A 7,867-nucleotide genomic window follows, 5' to 3' on the forward strand; every position below is an offset into this window, starting at 1 on the left:
GCAGTAACACAACAGCAATGCTTCAAAAGCGAAGCGTTACTTCCAGAACACCGACATAAATGAGGAACACAAGATGTCAGTTCTACATATGAAAAATGAATTTATGACTATGTACATTTTAATTTTAAGTATTTTAAAATGGTACATATTAGTCACACATAGACCTATCTGTAAAAACATGTAAACACGTGTGCGAGAGCGTGCGTGTGTGAGAGAGCGTGTGAGTGAGTGCGAGTATGAATGCGTTAGTGTGTGTGTGTGAGTATTAGAACGTGAGTGTGCGTGAGTATTAGTGCGTGAGTGTGAGAGTGTTAGTGTGTGTGTGCGTGCGTGTGAGTATCAGTGCGTGAGTGAGTGCGAGTATTAGTGCGTTAGTGTGCGTGAGTGTGTGAGTATTAGTGCGTTAGTGTGTGTGTGTGTGTATTAGTGCGTGCGTGAGTATTAGTGCATTAGTGTGTGTGAGTATTAGTGCGTGAGTGCGAGTATTAGTGTGTTTGTGTGTGTGAGTATTAGTGCGTTAGCGTGTGTGAGTATTAGTGCGTTAGTGTGTGTGAGTATTAGTGCTTGAGTGCGAGTATTAGTGTGTTTGTGTGTGTGAGTATTAGTGCGTTAGTGTGTCAGTATTAGTGTGTGAGTGTGAGTATTAGTGCGTGTGTGAGTATTAGTGCATTAGTGCGTGTGAGTATTAGTGCGTGAGTGCGAGTATTAGTGCGTAAGCGTGTGTGAGTATTAGTGCGTTAGTGTGTGTGAGTATTAGTGCTTGAGTGCGAGTATTAGTGTGTTTGTGTGTGTGAGTATTAGTGCGTTAGTGTGTCAGTATTAGTGTGTGAGTGAGTGTGAGTATTAGTGCGTTAGTGTGAGTATTAGAGTGTGAGTATTAGTGTGTTTGTGTGTGTGAGTATTAGTGCATGCGTGAGTGCAAGTATTAGTGCATTAGTTTGAGTGAGTGCGTGAGAGTATTATTGCGTTAGTGTGAGTGAGTATTAGTGCCGCGTGAGTGCGAGTATTAGTGCGTTAGTGTCTGTGAGTATTAGTGTGTTAGTGTGTGTGAGTATTAGTGTGTTAGTGTCTGAGTATTAGGGTTAGGGTTGAGTGCGAGTATTAGTGCGTTAGTGTGTGTGAGTATTAGTGTGTTAGTGTCTGTGAGTATTAGTGTGTTGTGTGTGAGTATTAGTGCGTGCGTGAGTGCGAGTATTAGTGCGTGCGTCGAGTATTAGTGCGTTTGTGTGTGTGAGTATTAGTGCGTGCGTGAGTGCGAGTATTAGTGCGTTAGTGTGTGAGTATTAGTGCGTTAGTGTGAGTATTAGTGCGTGCGTGAGTGAGTGTGAGTATTAGTGTGTGTGAGTATTAGTGCATGAGTGCGAGTATTAGTGCGTTTGTGTGTGTGAGTATTAGTGCATGCGTGAGTGCAAGTATTAGTGCGTTAGTTTGAGTGAGTGAGTGTGAGTATTAGTGCGTTAGTGTGAGTATTAGTGCGTGCGTGAGTGCGAGTATTAGTGCGTGAGAGCGAGTATTAGTGCGTTAGCGTGAGTGAGTGCGAGTATTAGTGCGTTAGTGTGTGAGAGTGAGTGTGTGAATGTTAGTGTTAGTTTAGTGTGGTAGTGGTAGAGTGAGTGAGTGTGAGTGTGTTAGTGTGTGTGCGCGTGAGTATTAGTGCGTTAGTGTGAGTATTAGTGCGTTTGTGTGTGTGTGTGTGTGAGTATTAGTACTTGAGTGTGAGTATTAGTGTGTTAGTGTGTGAGAGTGTGTGTGAGAATGTTAGTGTTAGTTTAGTGTGGTAGTGGTAGAGTGAGTGAGTGTGAGTGTGTTAGTGCGTTAGTGTGAGTATTAGTACGTGAGTGTGAGTATTAGTGCGTGAGTGTGAGTATTAGTGCGTGCGTGTGAGTATTAGTGCGTGCGAGTATTAGTGTGTTAGTGTGTGAGAGTATTAGTGTGTGCGTGAGTGCGAGTATTAGTGCGTTAGTTTGAGTGAGTGCGAGTATTAGTGCGTTAGTGTCTGTGAGTATTAGTGCGCGCGTGAATGCGAGTATTAGTGCGTGAGTGAGTGCGAGTATTAGTGCATTAGTGTGAGTGAGTGTGAGTATTAGTGTGTTAGTGTGTGAGAGTGAGTGTTAGTGAGTGTGTGAATGTTAGTGTTAGTTTAGTGTGGTAGTGGTAGAGTGAGTGAGTGTTAGTGCGTTAGTGTGCGAGTATTAGTATGTTAGTGTGTGAGTGAGTATTAGTACGTTAGTGTGTATGTGAGTATTAATGCGTTAGTGTGTGTGAGTATTAGTATGTTAGTGTGTGTGTGTGTGTTACTAAATGTGAGTATTAGTGCGTGTGAGTGAATGTGAGTATTAGCGCGTTAGTGTGAGTGAGTGCGAGTATTAGTGCGTTAGTGTGAGTGAGTGTGAGTATTAATGCGTGCGTGAGTGAGTGCGAGTATTAGTGCATTAGTGTGAGCGAGTGTGAGTATTAGTGTGTTAGTGAGTATTAGTGCGTTAGTGTGTGTGTGAGTGAGTATTAGTGCGTTAGTGTGCGAGTGTTAGTGTGAGTGAGTATTAGTGCGTTAGTGTGCGATACAGTGTTAGTGTATGTGAGTGAATGTGAGTATTAGTGCGTTAGTGTGTGATAGTGTTAGTGTATGTGAGTGAAGTGAGTATTAGTGCTAGTGTGATAGTGTTAGTGTATGTGAGTGTTAGCGTGAGAGTGTGTATGATAGTGAGTGTTAATGTGTGTGTGTGTGTTAGTGTGAGTATTAGTGCGAGTGAGTGTGAGTATTAGTGCGAGTATTAGTGCGAGTGAGTGCGAGTATTAGTGCGTTAGTGTTTGAGTGTTAGTGTGCGTGAGTGAATGTGAGTATTAGTGCGTTAGTGTGTGAGTATTAGTGCGTTAGTGTGCGAGTATTAGCGCGTTAGTGTGCGAGTGTTAGTGTGCGTGAGTGTGAGTATTAGTGCGTTAGTGTGTGTGTGTGTGTGAGTATTAGTGCGTTAGTGTGTAAGTATTAGTGCGTTAGTGAGCGTGTAAGAGTATTAGTGCGTTAGTGAGTGTGTAAGAGTATTAGTGCGTTAGTGTGTGTGAGTATTAGTGCGTTAGTGTGTGTGTGATTATTAGTGCGCGAGTGTGTGTGTGGGTATTAGTGTGTTTGAGAGTATTAGTGCGTGTGTTAGAATATTAGTGCGTGAGTGTGTGTTTGAGTATTAGTGCGTGAGTGAGTGAATGTTAGTGTTAGTTCAGTGTGGTAGTGGTAGAGTGAGTGAGTGTGAGTATTAGTGTGTTAGTGTGAGTGTGTTAGTGTGCGAGTGTGTGAGTGAGTATTAGTACGTTAGTGTGTGAGTATTAATGCGTGCGTGAGTGCGAGTATTAGTGCGTGAGTGAGTGCGAGTATTAGTGCATTAGTGTGAGCGAGTGTGAGTATTAGTGTGTTAGTGTGTGAGAGTGAGTGTTAGTGAGTGTGTGAATGTTAGTGTTAGTTTAGTGTGGTAGTGGTAGAGTGAGTGAGTGTGAGTATTAGTGCGTTAGTGTGCGAGTATTAGTATGTTAGTGTGTGAGTGAGTATTAGTACGTTAGTGTGTATGTGAGTATTAATGCGTTAGTGTGTGTGAGTATTAGTATGTTAGTGTGTGTGTGTGTGTTACTAAATGTGAGTATTAGTGCGTGTGAGTGAATGTGAGTATTAGCGCGTTAGTGTGAGTGAGTGCGAGTATTAGTGCGTTAGTGTGAGTGAGTGTGAGTATTAATGCGTGCGTGAGTGCGAGTATTAGTGCGTGAGTGAGTGCGAGTATTAGTGCATTAGTGTGAGCGAGTGTGAGTATTAGTGTGTTAGTGAGTATTAGTGCGTTAGTGTGTGTGTGAGTGAGTATTAGTGCGTTAGTGTGCGAGTGTTAGTGTGAGTGAGTATTAGTGCGTTAGTGTGCGAGTGTTAGTGTGTGTGAGTGAATGTGAGTATTAGTGCGTGCGTGCAAGTATTAGTGCGTTAGTGTGTGAGTATTAGTGCGTTAGTGTGTGTGAGTATTAGTGCGTGCGTGAGTGAGTGTGAGTATTAGTGTGTGTGAGTATTAGTGCATGAGTGCGAGTATTAGTGCGTTTGTGTGTGTGAGTATTAGTGCATGCGTGAGTGCAAGTATTAGTGCGTTAGTTTGAGTGAGTGAGTGTGAGTATTAGTGCGTTAGTGTGAGTATTAGTGCGTGAGAGCGAGTATTAGTGCGTTAGCGTGAGTGAGTGCGAGTATTAGTGCGTTAGTGTGTGAGAGTGAGTGTGTGAATGTTAGTGTTAGTTTAGTGTGGTAGTGGTAGAGTGAGTGAGTGTGAGTGTGTTAGTGTGTGTGTGCGCGTGAGTATTAGTGCGTTTGTGTGTGTGTGTGTGTGTGAGTATTAGTACTTGAGTGTGAGTATTAGTGTGTTAGTGTGTGAGAGTGTGTGTGTGAATGTTAGTGTTAGTTTAGTGTGGTAGTGGTAGAGTGAGTGAGTGTGTTAGTGCGTTAGTGTGTGTGAGTATTAGTGCGTTAGTGTGTGTGAGTATTAGTGTGCTAGTGTGTGAGTATTAGTACGTGAGTGTGAGTATTAGTGCGTGAGTGTGAGTATTAGTGTGTGCGTGTGAGTATTAGTGCGTGCGAGTATTAGTGTGTTAGTGTGTGAGAGTATTAGTGTGTGCGTGAGTGCGAGTATTAGTGCGTTAGTTTGAGTGAGTGCGAGTATTAGTGCGTTAGTGTCTGTGGGTATTAGTGCGCGCGTGAATGCGAGTATTAGTGCGTGCGTGAGTGAGTGCGAGTATTAGTGTGTTAGTGTGAGTATTAATGCGTGCGTGAGTGCGAGTATTAGTGCGTGAGTGAGTGCGAGTATTAGTGCATTAGTGTGAGCGAGTGTGAGTATTAGTGTGTTAGTGTGTGAGAGTGAGTGTTAGTGAGTGTGTGAATGTATTAGTTTAGTGTGGTAGTGGTAGAGTGAGTGTGAGTATTAGTGCGTTAGTGTGCGAGTATTAGTATGTTAGTGTGTGAGTGAGTATTAGTACGTTAGTGTGTATGTGAGTATTAATGCGTTAGTGTGTGTGAGTATTAGTATGTTAGTGTGTGTGTGTTACTAAATGTGAGTATTAGTGCGTGTGAGTGAATGTGAGTATTAGCGCGTTAGTGTGAGTGAGTGCGAGTATTAGTGCGTTAGTGTGAGTGAGTATTAATGCGTGCGTGAGTGCGAGTATTAGTGCGTGAGTGAGTGCGAGTATTAGTGCATTAGTGTGAGCGAGTGTGAGTATTAGTGTGTTAGTGAGTATTAGTGCGTTAGTGTGTGTGTGAGTGAGTATTAGTGCGTTAGTGTGCAAGTGTTAGTGTGAGTGAGTATTAGTGCGTTAGTGTGCGATACAGTGTTAGTGTATGTGAGTGAATGTGAGTATTAGTGCGTTAGTGTGCGATACAGTGTTAGTGTATGTGAGTGAATGTGAGTATTAGTGCGTTAGTGTGTGATAGTGTTAGTGTATGTGAGTGTTAGCGTGAGAGTGTGTATGATAGTGAGTGTTAATGTGTGTGTGTTAGTGTGAGTGAATGTGAGTATTAGTGCGAGTGAGTGTGAGTATTAGTGCGAGTATTAGTGCGAGTGAGTGCGAGTATTAGTGCGTTAGTGTTTGAGTGTTAGTGTGCGTGAGTGAATGTGAGTATTAGTGCGTTAGTGTGTGAGTATTAGTGCGTTAGTGTGCGAGTATTAGCGCGTTAGTGTGCGAGTGTTAGTGTGCGTGAGTGTGAGTATTAGTGCGTTAGTGTGTGTGTGTGAGTATTAGTGCGTTAGTGTGTAAGTATTAGTGCGTTAGTGAGCGTGTAAGAGTATTAGTGCGTTAGTGAGCGTGTAAGAGTATTAGTGCATTAGTGTGTGTGAGTATTAGTGCGTTAGTGTGTGTGTGATTATTAGTGCGCGAGTGTGTGTGTGGGTATTAGTGTGTTTGAGAGTATTAGTGCGTGTGTTAGAATATTAGTGCGTGAGTGTGTGTTTGAGTATTAGTGCGTGAGTGAGTGAATGTTAGTGTTAGTTCAGTGTGGTAGTGGTAGAGTGAGTGAGTGTGAGTATTAGTGTGTTAGTGTGAGTGTGTTAGTGTGCGAGTGTGTGTTAGTATTAGTATGTTAGTGTGTGAGTGAGTATTAGTACGTTAGTGTGTGAGTATTAATGCGTTAGTGTGTGTGAGTATTAGTACGTTAGTGTGTGTTACTGTGAGTGTTAGTGTGTGTGAGTGAATGTGAGTATTAGTGCGTGTGAGTGAATGTGAGTATTAGTGCGTGTGAGTGAACGAGTAAGAGAACGAATGTGAGAGAGCGAATGTGAGAGAGCGAATGTGAGCGTTCGCGAGAGGGAGTGCGCGAGAGCAAGTGCGATAATGAGTGTGAGAGAGCGTGCGCGAGATCGAGTGTGCATGCAAGAACGAGTGTGAGATCGAGTGTGCGTGCGAGAACGAGTGTGAGCGAGCGTGTGCGAGAACGAGTGTGTGCGCAAGCGTGCGCAAGAGCGTTTGTGTGCACGAGCGTGCGAGAGAGCGTGTTTGTGAGTGAGAGCGAGTGCAGAGCGTGTGTAAGCGAGTGTGTGTGAGTGAAAGCGAGAGTGTGAGTGAGTGCAAGTGTGTGTGTGAGCGAGTGTGTGTGTGAGCGAGTGAGTGTGAGTGAGAGCGAGAATGTGTGAGTGTGAGCGAGAGTGAGCGTAAGAGAGCGAGTGTGTGATCGAGCGTGCGTGCGTGCGAGTGTGAGTGACAGCAAGTGTGTGTGAGTGAGAGCAAGAGCGTGTGTGTGCGAGAGCGCGTGCGTGCGAGAGCGTGAGTGAGAGCGAGTGTGTGTGTGTGTGAGCGTGTGTGCGAGAGCGTGTGAGTGAGAGCGAGTGTGTGTGTGTGCGAGAGTGAGCGTGCGTGAGAGCGTGAGTGTGTGTGTGTGTGTGTGTGTGCGAGAGTGAGCGTGCGTGAGAGCGAGTGTGTGTGTGTGTGTGTGCGAGAGTGAGCGTGCGTGTGAGAGCGTATGTGAGTGAGAGCGAGTGTGTGTGTGAGCGAGAGCGTTTGTGTGCGAGAGCGTGTGTGAGAGCGTATGCGAGTGCGTGTGAGAGCGTGCGAGAGCGCGTGTGTGTGTGTGCGAGAGCGCGTGTGTGTGCGAGAGCGCGTGTGTGTGTGAGTGAGAGCGAGTGTGTGTGTGTGAGTGTGTGTGAGAGAGAGTGTGTGTGAGTGCGAGTGTGTGCGTGTGAGAGAGTGTGTGTGTGAGTGCGAGTGTGTGTGTGAGTGAGAGCGAGTGTGTGAGTGTGTGTGTGTGTGTGTGAGTGAGGTGCGATGTGTGAGTGAGTGTGTGTGTGAGAGAGAGTGTGTGTGAGTGCGAGTGTGAGTGTGTGTGAGTGAGAGCAAGTGTGTGTGAGTGTGTGAGTGTGTGTGAGTGTGTGTGTGTGTGTGAGAGCGAGTGTGTGTGTGTGTGTGAGTGAGAGCGAGTGTGTGTGTGTGTGAGAGCGAGTGTGTGTGTGAGTGCGAGTGAGAGAGTGCGAGTGTGTGTGTGAGTGAGAGCGAGTGCGTGTGAGAGCGAGTGTGTGTGTGTGTGAGAGCGAGTGTGTGTGTGAGTGTGTGTGAGAGCGAGTGTGTGTGTGTGTGTGTGAGTGAGAGCGAGTGTGTGTGTGTGTGAGAGAGTGCGTGTGAGAGCGAGTGTGAGTGCGTGTGAGTGCGTGTGAGAGCGAGTGTGTGTGTGAGTGTGAGAGCGAGTGCGTGTGTGCGTGTGAGAGCGAGTGCGTGTGAGAGCGAGTGGGAGTGCGTGTGAGTGAGAGCGAGTGCGTGTGAGTGAGAGCGAGTGCGTGTGTGCGTGAGAGCGAGTGCGTGTGAGAGCGAGTGCGTGTGTGTGTGAGAGAGTGCGTGTGAGAGCGAGTGTGAGTGCGTGTGAGTGAGAGCGAGT

The sequence above is a fragment of the Xyrauchen texanus genome, chromosome 32 (genome assembly GCF_025860055.1).
Source record: "Xyrauchen texanus isolate HMW12.3.18 chromosome 32, RBS_HiC_50CHRs, whole genome shotgun sequence".
In the NCBI taxonomy this organism is placed as follows: domain Eukaryota; kingdom Metazoa; phylum Chordata; class Actinopteri; order Cypriniformes; family Catostomidae; genus Xyrauchen; species Xyrauchen texanus.